This window comes from Galeopterus variegatus, unplaced genomic scaffold, assembly GCF_000696425.1.
Source record: "Galeopterus variegatus unplaced genomic scaffold, G_variegatus-3.0.2 Scaffold6374, whole genome shotgun sequence".
NCBI classification, from domain to species: domain Eukaryota; kingdom Metazoa; phylum Chordata; class Mammalia; order Dermoptera; family Cynocephalidae; genus Galeopterus; species Galeopterus variegatus.
In genome coordinates this window covers 61,591-77,227 of record NW_007732485.1, presented here as the reverse complement: position 1 = coordinate 77,227, position 15,637 = coordinate 61,591, and the positions used below count along the sequence as shown (strand labels likewise).

Here is a 15,637-nt window from a genome sequence, read left to right as displayed (position 1 = left end):
TGTGGTGCTGATAACACCAAGGTTATGGGTTTGGATCCCATATAGGGATGGCCAGTTAGCACACTGAGTGAGCGTGGTGCTGACAACACCAAGTCAGGGGTTAAGATCCCCTTACCAGTCATCTTTTTAAAAAAAAAAAAAAAGAAGTACCAGGCATTATGATATGGACATCTTTGGGTGGGGTTGAGGGGCCATAAATTTTAATTTATTCATTTGTGCATTTATTTGCATTGATGTGGAATCAGAGATTACGATCACTGTTTTATTCAGTGGGTTATAATTTGCTATAATAATTATTATTTTGATGCCCAACTGTCCCCAATTTGGCTAGTGGAGGCTCATTCAAGCTGGCTTCTGTATTATTATTTTGATGCCCAACTGTCCCCAATTTGGCTAGTGGAGGCTCATTCAAGCTGGCTTCGGTGTCTTTTCAACATATTCCCATCACTCTTGAGCACTTCATTGATTTCTGGCACAAGACCTTCCAGTCCCATCTTGTGCTTTTCCTGCCTCAGCCCTGAAATCAGCCATTTCTCTAAGGAAAATATTTTTGTTTGTAGAAACCTTATACTCAAGTATTTGGGGGTTATAAAGCATCAGGGCAACAACTTACTATCAAATGACTCAGAAAAAAAAAAAGGTCTGTACTGTTTTTACAACTTTTCTGTAACTTTGTGATTAGTTCAAAATAAACATATTTATTTTAACTATATAATGTCATCTAAAGATCAAAACAAATTATTTGAGGCTTGTCTAAATATCAGTAGTGCAGATGACTGAAAATTTACCAGATATAAAAATCATTGTTGGTGTTAGGTAAAGTTATAAATGATAAAACAGCTAATGTTTATTATTCAATAAACATTACTACATTTCTGGCTATTACTTAATATGCATTATTTCTTTAAATCCTTATAGAGTTGTGAGGACAACTCTTATAACAAAAACTGCTAGGCCGGCCCGTGGCTCACTCGGGAGAGTGTGGTGCTGATAACATCAAGGCCCCGGGTTCGGATCCCATATAGGGATGGCCGGTTGGCTCGCTGCCTGAGCGTGGTGCTGACAACACCAAGCCAAGGGTTAAGATCCCCTTACCGGTCATCTTTAAAAAAAAAAAGATAACAAAAACTGCTTGTAACAGTGCCTAACATATAGCAAGTACTTTATAAGTATTTGCTCTTCTTTTTAGGTAACTTGGCCCAATAACACCTCTTAAATAGTGCAGCTGGGATTCAAATAAAGGCCTGTGTCATGAGATCCTACTCTTCCCAAATCATCAAAGTATTGTATAAATTTGTATTTCTTTAATTACTTATGAAGTTGAAATTGTTCACATGCTTATCCATAATAAAATCTTATGGCTAAATATTTGAAAACTTCTTCCAAGGAAAACTAAGAAAGGTAAACTAATGTACATTAATGATAATTTATATGTTCAAATCAGCTTCCATTCCAATCTTATGCTTATTATTAATGGATCTCTGAATATGTTTTATCCCTGAGGCTTTCTCCATAACATCAGAATTAAGTGGCAAAAACATAATAATTTTTAAAATAAATTATGTATTAGCACCTTTCTCAAAGCTTAAAGAAAACAAAATGTTCTATCTTCTTTTACTATGGCCATATACGTTTAACATGATACAGGAATGCAGTAGTACAGGTACAGTAAAATAATTGTTCAATGCTATACTAAAAGGACACCTCATATTCTTCATATTCAGGATAATCATACGGCATACAGATCAAATTCATTAATGTTCCACATTCCATTTTTCTATTTACCTATGTGATCCAGCTCACTTAGGTAATAAGAAAGTAAATGACTGTTAAAAGCAATTGATGTTACACATAAAAATCAGTTCCATTTCTATATACCAGCAATGAATAATACAAAAATAAAAATTTTTTAAAAACCTTCCATTTATAATGTTATCCAAAAGAATATTCGAGAATAAATTTAACAAAGGAGGTGAAAGACTTGTATGCTGAAAACACAAAACATTGCTGAAAGAAATAAAAGATATATCCATGTATTGGAAGACAATATTGTTAAGATGCTAATAATATCCAAAGCAATTTACAGACTCAATATATTACCTATCAAAATTCCAAAGGCCTTTTATGCAGAAATGGAAAAGTTGATCCTAAAATTCATACAGCATTGCAAGGGGCTCCAAGTAGGCAAAACAATTTTGAAAAAGAACAACAAAGCTAAAGGACTCCCATTTGCTGATTTCAAAACCTTACCACAAAGCTATAGTAATCAAAATGGTGTGGTACTGGCATAAGGACAGATATATAGACAGAAAGAGTAGAACTGAGAGTCCAGAAATAAACCCATACCTCTATGGCCAATTGATTTTCAATAAAGGTGTCAAGTTCATTCAATGGGAAAAGAACAGTCTCTTCAACAAGTGGTACTGGGATAACTGGAAATTCACATGCAAGACAATGAAGTTGTAACCCTTAACAAAATATACAAAAATTAATGCAATATGGACCAGTGGCCTAAATATAAGAGTTAAAATTATAAAACTCTTAGAAGAAAACACAGGGATAAATCTTCATGACCTTGGATTTAGCGATAGATTCTTAGATATGACACAAAAAGCATGAGGAACAAAAATAAATAAATAAACTGAACTTCAAAATTAAAAACTTTTATGCATCAAACGACATTACCAAGAAAGTAAAAAAACAATCCACAGGATGGAAGAGAACACTTGTACATCATATATATGATAAGTGCACAGTATCCAGAGTATACTAAAACACAACTCAATAACAAAAAGACAATCCAATTTTTAAAAAAGGGCAAAGAACTTAAATAGACATTACTTCAAAGAAGATATACGAATGGCCAATAAGTACATAAAAAGATGCTCATCATTAATTATCAAGGAAATGCAAATCAAAACCACAGTAAGATTCCACTTCATATCCACAAGGATAGCAATACTAATAATTTTTTAGAACAGTAAATAACAAGTGTTGGCAAAGATGTGGAGAAACTAGAACCCCCACACATTGCAAGTGGGAATGTAAAATGGTTTTGTTGTTGGAGTGAGCAGGACTGAAGCCATGTTGGGACCTAAAACTGCCTGGGCTTGGGGAGGGGGGGGATTTCGAAAAGGACAGTTTTTTTCTCTCCACTCTTTCGTCCCATCCCCTGACTTCCTTATCTTGCTTGCTAAATAGGAAAACAAGGCCAAGAAGCTAATTAGTAATTTGCAAAGCTATCGGTTCTTCCTTTGAGACTTCTGGAGTTTTGAGAAATGATCAAGGCCAAGAGACTGGAAGCTGACCTTGGGCACCAGCCAAGTACACCTGCACAAATCAAAATCTTGCAGGGTCATGAGATAACAGCGAAGTTAAGACTAGAAACCAGACAAGGCCTTGGTGAGACCTTGTACCTAACCCATAGAAATGGACCTCTCGACTTCTCGTAACTCACATCTCTCTCTCTCCTGCTTTTCACCTCCCACATTCCACTCCCTCAACCCCTCTTTAAAAACTCCTTAGTAAATCTAAATCTTTGAGATGGGATAGCCTACCATCTCCTTCAGCTGAATACATATGCTTTTCTAACACCAACCATTTGACTTCTGAGTTTTTTCTTTCCTTCTCAGGGGGGCGAGCAGCCGGACCTGAGTTCAGTAACAGTTTCACCACTGTGGAAAGCAGTTTGGCAGGTCCTCAAAAAGCTAAACATAGGGTTACCATAAGACCCAGCAATTCCACACTTGGTATTTATCCAAAAGAAGGAAAAGAGGTACTCAAACAAATAGCTGTACAAATGTTCAGGCCAACACTATTCACAATAGCCAAAAGATGGAAACAACCCAAATATGCATCAACAATGAATATATATACACAGAATATATACACACAATAGAATACTATTCAGCTGTAAAAAAGTAGTGCTGAGGGCCGGCCCGGTGGCGCACTCGGTAGAGTGCAGCGCTTGGGAGCGCAGCGGCGCTCCTGCCGAGGGTTCGGATCCCATATAGAGACCGGTCCACTCACTGGTTGAGCGCGGTGCGGGAGCGACACCGAGGGTTGCGATCCCGTTGCCGGTCACGGTACGGGCACGACACCGAGGGTTGCGATCCCGTTACCGGTCACGAAAAAAGACAAAAAGGAAAAAAAAAAAAAAGTAGTGCTGATAAATGCTACAATGTGGGTGAACCTTGAAAACATTTTGTTAAGTGAAAGAAGCCAGGCATAAAAGGTCACATATTGTATGATTCCATTTATATGAAATATCCAGGATAAGTAAATATATAGAAACAGAAAACAGATTGGTGGTTGTCATGGGCTAGGGACATTAAGGAATGAAGAGTAATTGCTTAATAGGTGTGGGATTTTATTTTGGAGTGATAAAAATGTTTTGAAACTAGATAGGATAGTTGCACAACAATACAAACATACTAAATGCCACTGAACTGTTTGCTTTAAAATGGTTAATTTTACGTTATGTGAATTTCACCTCAAAAATTTTTTCAAAAACAAAACGCAATTAACATTTATAATTCATGCTGGACAAATGTGTAAATTACAAATACAGTTCTTCCTTTTTGAAGGTAAAACATGCAAATTGCAAATACAGTAATTACGCAAATAAAGTATTCAACAACATAATGAGATGTTTTATACCTAAGTAAAGTAGAAGTTCAACTCCTACTCTCTCTCTCATGACTCATTCAGAAATATTTACTTATCACCACTTCCTCATCAGGATTATTTCCCAGTGGAAATTCACTCCTTCTATAAAGTTTAATTATATATCTCAATCATTAGAAACTGAGCCTGAATTACAATCACATTCAATCAAACTTCAACAAAATTCTAACTCCTTAGAAATGATTCTAAATCAAATTCTTGTAGCCAGCCGGAAATTGTCATATATCAATGAGCAAAATATCGCCAAATTTCAGTTGTTTTTTCAATTTACATTATTGTGGCTATGAATATTTAAATGTTTTAATGTCTAAATATTTCATGATTATTAATACCCTAAAACCACAAAATTAACAATGTTCCTAAGACTTTATTTCACAGTTAAAAGACTGATTTCCCCAAGAAAATCTATACCATTGAAATATTTAAAAATAACATAAATATCTTCCTCATAGATCCATCTTAAGAGGAATGTAAAGGTAGATATAAAAATGCCTGATTGTGTTACTCCCTGCATAAAATTCCTTAACAAATTAAACAGCTTTCAGAATAAAGTTCAGAACTAAATTGTGACTTAATACAGAAGTTCTTCATAAACTGACTCCTGTCTTTGTCTTCAGCTTAGTCCCTTGCCATTTCTCCAGTCTTTATACTCTAACCATGTGAACTTTCTCTTCTCCCAATCTCTCATTACGTGCCTTCTCTGTGCCACCACAATGTAACAAAACAAATTTAAATTGTTCATTATTCATTATTCTTCAAGCTCCTTAAAGTTAGGAACCACATGTTTTCTGATTCTGTATACCTAGAACCTAGCACAATAATCAGAGGCAAGTGACTGTTGTATAAATTAAACTATGAAAGTGTGAATAACTACTATGATCTATTATTAAGGTCTAAAATACTATGGCTTATTTTTCCTTTACATAATAGCAAAAGTAAAACTATATATTAGGCTATATTTTGCTCTATTTTTTAAAATTATAATGCAGTCTTAGTAGTAAATAGCACCAAACATAACATTAATTTTGTAGACATCTTTTTTAAACAACTAGTTCGCTCACTAAGAGTATAAATTTAGCTTGATGCTTATTCAATGGAAGTTCATGATCAACTTTATTTTATCTACATTAGGAAAGTGAAACAGTGCAATAGACATTTCATAAGTCTTAAAAGCAGATTTTTTAACTGGAAAATTCCAACTACGTCATTCACAGATGAGGAAATCAACTGAGAAGTGAAGTTATTTATGCAGTCACCCAGTTAATTAATGGACAAATTGGGTAACATTCACGTTCCCTTAATGTTGATGTTTTCAGCTATAATATAACCTTATTTCTATTCAAATCTCATAGACATAGCAAGCAATGCAATTCATAGCACCCTTCTCTTTACCCCCCACCTTCAATCTAGTGAGTACATGGGTCCTTAATACTTGCTGCATTTGACTTATTATTTTTAAGATCTAGCCTCTGCCTTAACCTCCTCCTTCCTATCAAACGTCAATGAACACCTACATTTGCTGAGCATTAAAGGCTCTCCGATTTTAAAAGTTTTGTTATTGATCAATTTAGGGTAACAAAGGGGGGATAACAAACATAATAAATCTGGAGAAGTTAAAACAATTCAACATTCAACATATGTTTATAAATGCCTGGCACCAGACAAAAATCACAGCGTCTTTCAAAATTTTTAGTGTGAGAATCCCTAGCCTCCAATTTACTGGCTCTGTTTTGAAATAATAAATTGGAGCTTTGCTAGGTTTACAAAATTTTCCCTCCCCACTACCTTCCCTCCTGTCCTCTCAGGACACAAATCAAAATAAGCTACAGAGAAAAATAATGAGTGCATCTTTACTATGTGAGAAATTTATATCTCTGAGCAATTTCAGAAGTCACATCATTCCTGTGAAACTCTGACCCACAGGCAAATGACTGCTTTAGGCGACTTCCTCACAATGTAAGCATTTGGTGTCTTCCTGTTTATGGAATACACAAAGATTCTAGTTTTCATTTCACATTTCCAAATGTCTGAACAACTCCTCAGCTCCAAAACTAAACTTACTATCATCCTCTGTCCTCCTAAATCCCCTTCCACCAAAACCTGTTCTTCATCATGATATCCTTATTTCCGTTAATAGTATCACTATCTAAAAATCTGTCTTAGGCCCATACTCTTGTCAGTTCCCAATGTCAATGTCAACATTTTTCAAATCTAAACCCTATACCCTTCACTACAATCACCATTTCTTGCCTCAACTACTATAATTAAACTAAACTAGATGGTATTTCCTACCTCTAGAGTTCTACTCCTCTACTGGGCCTCTGTTCCCAAACTAATATCCATGAAAAGGGGTTCTTCACAACCAAAAATAATATACAAAATCTTTAGTATGGCATTTAAGGGTCTCTATAATCTGTATCCATCTGTCTTTATCAGCCTGTTCCTTAAACATACAACCTTGGCAGATGTACTCTGCTTTTCCTACCTATATACCTTTGCTTAGGTAGTATCCTTGTGTGGAACTCTTTCCTCCCCACCCTTCTCCAACTGCTAACAATCTTCCAAACGACCACATTCTCAATGAAAGGAAAAGGCTGTGGCATATCATTTACTGAACACAAACTCTGTCTAGTGCTTTGCAAATTATCCTAATCCAAACAAAAACACTATGAGGAAGGTGTTAAGGAAACTGAGTTTACCCCAGGTCACCAGTAAATAAGAATCCAAAATAACCCAATAGCATTCTGTATATTTTAATAAAATATGACACAAGATGGAGAGGCTTTATATACTCAGGATACCTGCATTCAAATTCCAATGGAAAAACTAAGGCATCGCAGATACGTAACTTGCTGAGTTCACACAACACAGGTAGCGTATCTGTGATGCCTTACTTTTTCCATCTATAAAAAGGAGATAATTGTACTATCTACCACATTGATGACTGTGAGAATTACATGAGATAATATAAACTGCTTAGAAATGTATTTGTCCCACAATAAATAGTCAATATTAGCTATTGTAAGTTTGTTATTCACATGCTATGATATATAAACTTTAACAACACCAATCATATGCTCTCATTGTTCCCAAGTCAACTGTTGTACAGTGTAAAAGCTTCCTAAAAGCTTAATGCTATATTTTTGATAGATGCTCAATAAATATTTGCAGAATACATGGATTTTTAAACAATTCACCACCATACTTTATTAAAAGGAATCCACTTGTCTACTAATTCTGTTTCCTCTTTTAAGAAAACAATACTTATCAACTTACTTCCCCTTTTTATGTCATGTGAAACTAGCATATGCAATGCCATAAGGTGGTAACATTCAAACTCATTTTGCCTTCTGCTCAACATTATTAATTCCCAGATTTTAAAGTGTCCAAAATCATACTTTTTATTTAAAAGACAACCATTTTTAGGTCATACCAACATGAAGTAAGCATATCATGATATCTGACCAAGCCATTTCATTTCACACATCTTTATGGCAAGAACAATAAAACATAAAAGGCCCTCCTATCCAACCTAACTCAAAGAAATAAAACTACCCCTACAGCCATATTCCTACCCTCACTTTGCTAAAATTAGTGCCTAAAAAACTTGTGATAAATCTGGGATGCAGAAAAATATCAAGGGAAGGGAGCTAAATGCTAGCAACAATTTATTTAGGCCCTTCCAAAATGCTTCTTTAAACAAGGATAGATGAGAACTTACCCTAAACCCTGCGGTATGAAATGTCTCAAACCAAGATTTTGTCCACATGATTTACATTACACATAGAGACAAGACATCAAGCTGCCTGAGTTCGGAGGCATAGGTAAAAACTACATTAATAAAACAGAAAAGTAACTGTGCAACGATTTCCAAAAACAAACAAACAAAAAAAACCTTTGAGGTTTAACTATGTAACAGACATATTTTATTTCATTTAATCTGTACAACACCTTCTTATGTTAAGATAATGATAAAGAATGAGTAAGCAGCAGAGCTGAACCCAGCCTGATTCCTAAATTTGGGATGCAGTATTTTGAAATATGTGGTTTTGCCATAATCCACAATAATACACTCAACATTTATATCTTCCTCTTGACACACACATATTTTTTAAAAGCTGAAACAAAAGCTTCATAAAATAATATTTATTCTTACTCCATAGATGTCTTCTAATATCTTTTTTTCTGTCTTTCTTCCTTTCTTTTTAATGCTTATGTCTATGCACTAAATTGACTCCAAAATCCACTAACAAATCTTTATTGGCCCTGCACTACAGCACCGCACTACACTTCTTACTTCCTGTTTAAAGTTCATTTTACCTGCTACCACAGTCCAGTTTTGTTACTTTGAAAGACAGCTAATCCTCCTAGATTAAAAATTGTCCTTAAATGGATTAAACCTTTGAAAGCTCTTCCTTAAATTTTGAATTGTTAGTTTTCTCTACTAGAATTCTTTGGAGGCACGCCCACCTTACTTATATTGTATCGAAAACTGCAGATATTCTCCGTGGAGAACAACACATCATTGTTGAAAGGAATGCATTAGTTCCACAGTTCCTGCTGCATCACTGACAAATAGTAACAGCTGGGCAGGTTTGGGGCAACAACACAGGACTTGAGCAGCTGCCCACGGTGCTGAAACTGAGGATGAAAAGATAATTTTGGAAATTTACTATTGCCAGATTAAGACAAAATAGAGGAATTTACTAAAAACTGGCAGAGAACACTCAGTGGCTGCCACCAAAGTTGCGTGAGTGCTTCTGGGACACTATCGCTTGGCTTCTGTGTCTTGCCCACTCCCTCTGTGGGACAGAATTCTTTCATCACTGCAGGTCAACTTGATAAGCGTCCTGGGAGAGTTGTGACTTTAAGAGGGCAGGGACGGAGCATCTGGCCCTAGCACGGTCACGTCCCAACCTGCAATCTGAGCTTCCAGGAAAGAAAAATGGGGTTGGGGGTAGGAATAAGAAAGAAAAAAAGTGGCTGTCCTCTTTTTTATCCAAAGACAAAACAGCCCCTGCAACTAAAGTCGAGCAATTCCACCCCAGGACTTTGCGGCAAGGGCTTGACCAACACAACCGTTCCAAACATCTTCTCCGCTCCTGCCGCCGCAGGAACGTAAGAAGCAAAACCATGACCCACGACTTTAAACACACACGCTCGCGGGACGGGGGTGCGGCGGTGACTCAGTCCGCCGAGGGCCGGGCTTCTCTTAATCCTTTTGCAAAAAAACCTAATTTACTCAGCGCCCAGCTGGGAAGGAGCAGCAAAGACCTCAGCAGCCGGGCCGACTCCGGGCTCGAGGGCCAGCGAGGGGGGTGTGTTCTCCGGCCCAGGCCCCGCGGGGGACAACCCGACGCCCGACGCCGCGGAGCCGAACAGACTCTTACCTGGAAGCCCGGCCCCCAGAACACAAGCAGGCTCGCGGGGCGCGTCGCTGCGGGAGAAGTCCCTACCCCGACTTCATGACTGAATATCCGCACCGACCCCCACAGCCCAGAGGCGGAGCCCGGACAACACAGAGGCGAAGCGGAAGTCCCGCCCCACGCGCCTCATTGGCCCGCACCCGAAAGCCGAGAAAAGCCATTGAGCCACAGAGCTGCCTGTTAAGGCTCCTTCCCACTCCCACGCCGGGTCGCGCTGATGGCTCCAGCCGGGCTCGGAGAAACGCCCAGCTCGCGAGTCTCGTTCTTGTCCGCGTGATCGGTCTTTCCTGAGAGGGAAGGGAAGGGAATGGAAGGGCAGGGTAGGGTGGGGTGGCCACTGGGAACTGGAGCGTGGCTGAAGAAGCCGCCTTTGGCAGGTGACGGAGCAGGCTGGTGCCGCCGGCCACGTGCCCCCAGGAGTGCAGGCCGTGGGGTCTGGAGGGCGCGGGACCGTCTCCCGAGACCTGGCTGGCGGGCTGCCCCTGGGCGGGCCTGGCTCCGGCGCCGACGCGTCTTTTCCCTGCGCCACACTCGACCGGATAGGAGGCGAGGACGAGGCCTCATCCCCTCTGCACCGTGTCCGGGCGGAGGTCGGGATGGGTGGGTCGCGTAGTTAAAAGTCAAGCGGCCGGAGGCCTGGCTCGGAGCCGTGTTGACATCAGCACTCTGGCCTGACACTGCGCCATCCCCTGGGCTCAGCCAAAGTCAAACCCTGTGATTCAGCCCCTAGGTCAACTTTTAAAACACTTGCTTCCTTTTGATAAACCAAAAATCTCGTCTCCTACCGCCCTTCTAATAAGCCTTACGCCTCCTCGTTGTACCCATTTTAAACAAATCTACTTTAAAATTTAAATTACGGGATTGGACCATTCATACTGATTAACCAGATGCCAACTCGCCACTTTAAAGAGTGCAAAGATGTAAGAGTCCTGAACTAAAATGTCAGAAGATACAGATTCTGGTCCTACTTCTGCTTCCAAGTAATAGAACGTCTTTATTTTATTTTATTTTATTTTTAAAAGATGACCGGTAAGGGTATCTTAACCCTTGACTTGGTGTTGTCAGCACCACGCTCAGCCAGTGAGCAAACCGGCCATCCCTATGTGGGATCCAAACCCAGGGCCTTGGTGTTATCAGCACCGCACTCTCCCGAGTGAGCCACAGGCCGGCCCAAACGTCTTTAAAAGGGTCTTTACAGGCTTCAAATTCTTTATCATCATCTTTTTAAAAAGGGAGGGGGGAGACTATAGAATATCAGTAGAATACCACCGGATATAACTTGTAACTTTGATTGCTTGGGGAGACTTGAGTAGTTGGGGCACAGGAATGGGGAAAATACTTTTCCTGTATTGTGTATCTTTTAGTGCCTTTTCTATTTGAACCTTGTGAATATTACCTACTCAAATAAATTCAAATACAAGAAATTTAAGAATCAAATTATTTTTTAAAAAGACCATCAAAAGTACTTTCCTCTTCTATGTATCCTATGACTATATATTCTACATACTTTAAACTTCTTATCGATTGTGATGATATTTAAAACTTAAATAATACACAATTCTGCCTTTTAAAAAGTCGTAAATAAAAGCCAGAATTGGGAATATTACTATGAATGCTAGTGTAATTAAACATATTTACAATATCTCTATAAACATTTTTACACTAAATAATTTCAAATTGGTTTCTATATTAAATCAGAGATTTCTCACGACATCAAAAATAGTTTTTAAAAAGTCCACATTTTACAGGTTAAGTTTTACAAAAGCACAGAGAAGAGCTTTGTTTATTCCTTAAATAAAGTCACCTTGATTACAGAACATTTTACTTCTGGCTTCAATCTGTTTTTCAGATCACAATAGATATGGTTCTCTCAGTTATGAACAAGATAATGTGTTATTTGTACAGCAGTTAGGCAGATTAATTTTGCTACACCCTGCAAAAACACTTATTCTCCTGTGTTGATACATTAATTATTTCCTTATAAAAAGAAATAAAAGGATATGAGCTTTTAGGACTTTGTATCTTAGTGGGTTTTTTTTCAATCTTCCTAAAAAAATACAAACAGATAGCATGTAATTGTAGAATCTCCTGTTTCTAAGCTATTATAAGACAACAACCCCTACAAAAGAAACAGTTACCCAACTACCTAATTATCTAAAATGGCATAGAAGCAGTTCTCCCTAAATACTGAAGAGAATGCAGTCACTTTAAGCGATGAGAGCGATCAGAAACATTAAGTGATTGTAGGCATTATTATATTTAGAATCAAAAAAAGGATAATTTTAGAATCATATAAAAGCTATTTTCATTTTGAAAAGAAAAAAAAGTATTGCTGTGATAAAAGAAGAAACAGAATCCATAAAAATCAATATATGTATGGAGTAGGCAAATTTGGAAAGTACCAAATAGAACTTCTAAATATTGTTTCAGGGAATTTTTGGCCAAAGACTAGAAAAGACTTCCATTTCTTTGCCAAGTTCCAAATTAATGAGTAGGTTGATTTTGTAAGATAATAAGCAAAAAATTCAGAACACAGGAGGCAGATATCAAACAGAAGGGTTTTTCAACAAAGTTTATTTTCAAGGAGTAGAGAAGGACCAAACAAAAAGAGATCTGTTTTTAAATGTCTTTAAAAATTATCCAGTCATTGTTTTACGTAAAAGGATTAACATGCAGTTTTAACTAGTCCTTTCTTATCTGGGGCATTGAGAGTCCATCTTCTTCTGTTTGCTAACAAAAATAAGCATGCAAAAATTCATGACATAAAGATGCAAGAACTCATAGGAGTGTGAATTGATATATTCATCCTGGGAAACAATTTGACGTTATTTAGGAAGCCTGAAAAAGAAAATTTTCTCTGCCACAGCAATTCACTCCAGGGAACATACCCTAAAGAAACACAAAATAAATTCATATCTAAGCACATTATACTGAAATTTAAAATCAAGGAAAAACAAAAGTTCCTAAACAGAAAGAAAAAGATAAAATACTTACAAAGGAATGAGAGCTGGTCGCTCAGTATCAACAAAATAAACTAGAAGTCAATCAAATAATATCTCCAAATGCTGAAATAAAATAATTACAATTGTCAGTTTAGAATTGCATGCCTAGTTAAACTATCATTTAAAATCGAGGGCGAAATAAAGATATTGTCAGGGGAAATCAGCATTCACTACTAACAGACTTCTACTGATAGAACTTATAAAGACTATCTTCAGGAAAATAAAAACCAAACTCAGAAAAAAAGAGGTGAGATGCAAGAAAGTACGGAGAGCAAAGAAATTGAGTATAATTTCCAAACCAGTCAATATAAAAAAAGGGAAGGAAAAAATAAACAAACCACAATTACTCAATAGAAAGAAGGGAAGTAGAGATGGGAAGGAGCAAAAAAAAGGAATTGTAAGTAGAAAATTCAAAATAAAATGGAGGAAGTGACATCAGCAAGACAATGAAATAGTCTATTATTTTTCCCAACAGAAGCATCAGTTTTGAAAACTACCTATGAACAAGTATGTTTGTGGAAGTCTAGGAGTGTAGTGGAGAAGTTCCCGCACACCATTGGAGCAAAAAATCCAAGAATAGACACATTGAAGAAGATAAGAACAGTTCTGCCTTACCCACATCACACCCCCCACCCCCTTAGGCAGCACAGCTCAGTGCCAAGGGAGACCTCCTTGGCCTGAGATTTCTTCCGTGGGAAATTTGAGAGCTTAGTGAATGAGCATCTTACCTCCTGAGCCATGGGACACTGTTGAAGAGGCACACAGCCAGAAAACAATTAACAAAATGGCAATGGTAAGTCCTTACCTATCAATAATGACCTTGAATGGAAATGGATTCAATTCTCCAATCAAAAGCTATAGAACGGATGAATGAATTTAAAAAAAAAAAAAAAAAAAGAAATTACTGCCTATGAGAGACTCACAACGGCTTTAGGGACACACATAGACTGAAAGTGGAGGGATGGAAAAAGCTATTCCATGCAAATAGAAACTGAAAAAGAACAACTATAGCTATAATTATTTTGGACAAAATAGACTTTAAGTCAAAAACTGAAAAAGACAAATAAGGCATTATATAATGATAAAAGAGTCAAGTTATTAAGAGGATATAACAAGTGTAAATGTGAGTATATATTCACCCATCATTGGAGCAACTAAATATGTAAAGCAAATTTCAATAAATCCGAAGGAAGAAATAGACAGCAATACAATAACAGTAAGAGACTTCACTACCCCACTTTCAACAATGGGTAGATCACCCAGACAGAAAATCAATAAGGAGACAGCAGACTTGAACTACACTTTAGACCAAATGGACCTGACAAACATACGCAAGAACATTACATGCAACAGTAACAGAATACACATTCTTCTGGAGTGCACATGAAACATTCTCCAGGAATGGTCAGATGTTCGAACACAAAACAAGTCTTAACAGATTGAAATCCTATCAAGCATTGTTTGCTGCCACAGTGGTATGAAACTAGAAATCAATAAAAGAAGAAAAACTGGAAAATTCACAAATATGTGAAAATCAAACAGCTCCTGAACAACCATTGGGTCAAAGAATAAACCAAAAGAAAAATGAAGAAATATCTTGAGACAAACAAAAATGGAAACACACACTCAGTGGTACTGACAGAGCAAACCAGATTTCGCTGGCTTGCATGCCTTGTTCTGCTTCCTCTGCAACCATGTTTGACAAACCCAGTATGGCTGAGATCGAGAAATTTGGTAAGTCAAAATTGAAGAAGGCAGAAACACAAGAGAAAAAGCCCCCTTCCAAAGAAACAATCAAACAGAAGAAGCAAGCAGGCAAATCATAAGGAGGTATACCCTGCCAATATGCACAATACATTCCACAATATGCACTATACATTCCTTCTTATTTTACTTCTTTTAGCTGTTTAACTTTGTAAGATGCAAGGAGGTTGGATCAAGTTTAAATGACTGTTCTGCCCCTTTCACATCAAAGAACAACTAACTATGAAGGCCACACCTGCTTTCCCATCTGCCTGCCTTCATGATGGTGAAGGAAGAGCTAGGTGAGACAACAGTGGAATCTAGAGTTAAAACCAAGCTGGTCCAAGGTGCCCTGCAGGCTGTAAAATGTAGTTTAATCAAAGTGCCATTTTTTTGTTCAAATGACTTTAATTGTTGGAATGCACATTTTTTTAAATATGGAAATAAAAAGCTTTAAAACATGAAGAAAATGGAAACACAACATAGCAAAACATATGGGATGCAGCAAAAAAAAATTCTAAGAGGGGAATATTATAGTGATAAATGCCTATGTGATGAAAAGAAACATCTCAAATAAGCAGCCTGATGCTCCTCAGAGAACTAGAAAAAGAACAAATTAAGCCCAAAGTTAGTATACAAAAAGAAACAACAAGGATCAGAGCAGATATAAATGAAAAAGAGACAAGAAAAACAATAGAAAAGATCAACAAAACTAAGAGTTGGTTTTTTGAAAAGATAAAATTAACAAACCATTAGCTAGACTAAGAAAAAAAGATTCAA

At 37.3% G+C, this 15,637-nt stretch overlaps 1 protein-coding gene and 1 pseudogene across 2 annotated transcripts in view; one reads left to right on the top strand and one right to left on the bottom strand.

The window, feature by feature from the left end:
* The window catches only part of RNF13 (ring finger protein 13), a 62,395-nt gene extending 52,218 nt beyond the window's left edge, over positions 1-10,177 (bottom strand). For both annotated transcript variants that reach the window (XM_008590798.1, XM_008590799.1), the window contains exon 1: positions 10,077-10,177. The gene's annotated coding sequence lies outside the window, so the exon portion shown is untranslated. The remainder of the gene's footprint in view (positions 1-10,076) is intronic.
* An 822-nt stretch (positions 10,178-10,999) lies between these two features.
* On the top strand, positions 11,000-14,940 carry LOC103606206 (annotated as a pseudogene).
* The last annotated feature ends 697 nt before the right edge of the window (positions 14,941-15,637 follow it).